The sequence below is a fragment of the Triticum aestivum genome, chromosome 3A, assembly GCF_018294505.1.
Source record: "Triticum aestivum cultivar Chinese Spring chromosome 3A, IWGSC CS RefSeq v2.1, whole genome shotgun sequence".
NCBI lineage: Eukaryota > Viridiplantae > Streptophyta > Magnoliopsida > Poales > Poaceae > Triticum > Triticum aestivum.
This window is the reverse complement of record NC_057800.1, coordinates 676036037-676039894: the sequence shown is the minus strand read 5'-3', so window position 1 is coordinate 676039894 and position 3858 is coordinate 676036037.

The window sequence follows — 3858 nt, the reverse complement described above, 5'->3', positions numbered from 1 at the left end:
GACACGCTGGGGTCGAAATCGACGTCGTCGCCGGAGAATTCCTTCTCCGCCGACGCCTTCATAGAGGAGCTCCCGGCCCGCAGAAGATGCTTCTAGAAGCTCACGGGATGGGGGGAGGGGGGGTTCGGGGGGCATTAACTCCGCCGCTTGCGGTGGACTAGGGTTGGCGGAAAAGAATTATACGTGATCATGTCTCACGCGAGATTAATCTGATGGATAACACGTGGCATTCATAAATCATAAAGCATTCGATGCTTTATGATTTATGAATATTATGTGTCATTCATTAGGACGGGTCTCACCTACTAACCGTGAGACCTGGTCTCATATAATTTTTTTTCGGGGTTGGCTGGTCCACTTGAAGCAACTCTGCAGCTCTTCATTTGTAAAGTATTTCCTCCGTCTCAAAATTCTTGTTTTAAATTTATCTAAATACGAATGTATTAAGTCATATTTTTAGTATTAGATACATCCATATGTAAATAAATTTAAGACAAGAATTTAGAGACGAAGGGAGTACATACTAATACTCACCTTGTTGATAGAGTCTGCCAGCGATTAAAAGGGTGAAAAGAAAAAACGCTTTCAATGCAAGGAAAAGAAGTGTTGATTAAATTAGTTGCCCAAGCAATTTCATTGTCTGTTTTTTAATTGCTAAAAGGAATTTGCAAGTCAATTACTGAAGAAATTGCTGGGTTTTGATGGGATGACAGCAAGGAAAAGAATATGATGCATTGGTTCGTTTGGTGAAAATTGTGTGTTCCGAAGAAGAGGGGGGGATTGGGATTCATATATCTTCACAATTTTTAATCTTGCTATGTTAGTAAAATAGTGTTGATGGCTAATTCAAAACCCAGACTCTTTGTGTACACAAGTATTGAGAGCGAAATATTGTCCCGATGACAATATCCTAAGGGCTGGCCCAAAAAGGGGGTCTTCATACTTGGCAAAGCATTGTGGCAGGGATTCAAACTTTTAAGAGGAGTTGCATTTGACGAGTTGGAACAGGTACATAAATCAATATTTAGCAAGACCCGTGGATTCCTAGCAGTGCTTCGCCAAAAGTCATCACACCTAAGGGTGCAATCATGTTGACAAATGTGGCAGACTTGATTGACCCTCACACTGGACACTGGGATGAAGTTCTATTAAGAGGTGTTCTTTCACCGGTGGATGTGCAGAGGATACTCCAAATCCCTCACAACGTTCAAGGATTTGAGGATTTCGTCGCATGGCATTATACAAAGGGATTTTTACATCTGTGTCTCTGGTTCTTTAGTTTTACTTATTCATCCCTGCGTTTTTAACTTTTGTTCAATTTTTCCTGCTCCCTTGTCAAAAACCCTTATAACTAGGCATAACGGACGTTGTCGTCGGGTCAAAGGCTTGACCGTTAACTCTGACTAGTGGGGCCACGCTGGACTGTGTCGTCCGTTCGACCTGACAAGTGGGGCCGCGTTGGGTGGTGTCGTTGTTCGACCGTTGGGCCGTTGATCGTTAATTCTTTTATGATCACTGCAGATAAAAGGTCTAGCAATTCAAACACCGTCCATGGCCACTATGACCCCATTATGTAATTCAAATCAAGACGAAAAATTAAGTAGATCCCACACAGTTTATTATAACCAACCGTGTGAGATGCAGCATAAAATATCTTCGGACCGTGTCTGAATAAGGGACCGTGTCTGATGACACTTTGCACGCCAGTTTTTGGGCTGAAGCGATTCCAAATTTTCGGCTTCCACGGAAATATCTACCTCCCCGCCCCTCCCCCTTACCAAAAGCCACATTCCCTCCTTTCCGCCTCCCTTTCCAAGTTGAAACCTTCACTCCTTGCTTGCAGCGCCGCCGCCTCCTCGCCGGCGACCCTCCTTCACGCTGCTCGGCCTCGCCTATCCAGGCAGGTAATCCACACCCGACCCACATCCTCCTCATCCTTTCACATCCCACATGCCCCGACCGCCGGTGCGAGCGCGACACCTTCCACCCAAATAACCGACCCCTCCACCAAATAAGCGCCGGCCTAAGCCATGGTGCACGCAGTATAGCCAGGACCTCAAGGAGCATTTGGCAGCGGAGAAGCAAATCGCGGCTGCACACGCGGATGAGGTCGTGATGGCTGCCATTCGTGCCGACCCCCCGATCTTGGAGGAGCACCTCGTCGTCGAGGCCACCGTTAACGCCTCACGCGCCGATGCCGCGACGCGGTTGGCTGCTTTAAACGACAATTCGTAGCATTTTCTCGAGGCCATCGTCGATGCCTTCGACGAAGACTACGGGGTGTTTTCTCAGCATGCACGTGCTTACCTCATCACGAGAGCCAGCAGGTTGGTGCCCGGAGCGGCTCAGGCAACTCACCACTAAAATGAGGGCACCACGATGTGGAGGCCTCGCCCTCTTCCATGTCCAAGGAGCCAATCGTCATCGGTATCTCCGATAATGAGGAGTAGCTTGTCTTATTAGCTCACTATAAGGACCCATGTTCGATTTGCTAGCTACTGCCTTTTCTTAACAAATTCTAGTGAACTGTGCTATCTACTTTCACCATGCAATCTTCTGCTATAGTGTATATGTTCTATATGTATTGCAATGTGGTGTTCAATTAACTGCTTGGTTCAATTCTGCAAATGTGATGTTCAATTCCTCAAGGTGCAATATTTCCAAGTTGTTAAGCATGCTTGGTTTGGTTAACTGTCTGATCTTCTATTAGGAGTATGTTATATTGTTCAATTGATGTTTAGTTAACTGCTTGGTTCATTTGTTGTGGCTTGATTCACTTGTTGTGGTGTTTAGTTAACTGCTTGGTTCAACTCTGCAATGCGATGTTCAATTGTTGTGGCTGCATTCTTTTATTGTATACCATGTGAGAAATAAATCGAATTTGGCTATATTAAATACATGAGAAACAAATACAATTGCTATATATCCAAGTTGTTAAGCATGCTTGGTTTGGTTAACTGTCTGATCTTCTATTAGGAGTATGTTATATTGTGCAATGTGGTGCTCAGTTAACGTTTGGTTCATTTGTTGTGGTGTTTAGTTAACTGTTTGGTTCAATTCTGCAATGCGATGTTCAATTGATGTGGCTGCATTCTCTTATTGTATACCATGTGAGGAATAAATCGAATTTGGTTGCACTTAATACATGAGAAACATACACAAGTGCTATATTTCCTAGTTCATAATCATGCTTGGTTTGGATAAATGGGTTTTCCATGTGGCTTGAATTAATCTGATGAATCTGCAATGTGCTTATTTTTCATCAACATATTTTACTGATAGCATGCGAACCCTTACTTAACCTGATGACTAACTACCTTATATGTGTTGCAAGGAAACAATGGGAAGCACTAAGGTTTACAAGATGGTACTAACTATTATACCTTGCCTTTTTTTATTCCTTTGCCTCATTTCCAATATAAAGAAGATATTTATGCACATCCTTATTTTCAGGGTTCACTGATGATTACCTCTCAAACCACCTCTATGGTCATGAGGCGAGGAAAGTTTTCATACAACACCCACGGTTTAATATTGACGTCGGGGGTGTCGTGCGACATATGCCAAAGGATGGCTTATCATGGAGGGGGCTAATAATACGTCGCCGGTGCTAGGAAATGGGATAAGGCGCAAACATGCCCGCCGGCGAATCTTACCCAGGTTCGGGGCTCTCCTAGGAGATAACACCCCTACTCCTGCTCTACGGGGTCTCCGCATGATCACTTAAGCAACAAAGGTGGCTACAAGCTTGCTCCTTGAGATGTTTTCTCTAGAGGGGGAAGAAGAGCAAAGCTAGCCCTAACTTCCTCTCTCTATGTGCGTGGATGGATGGACTAAGGTCCGAACCATTTGCATGGG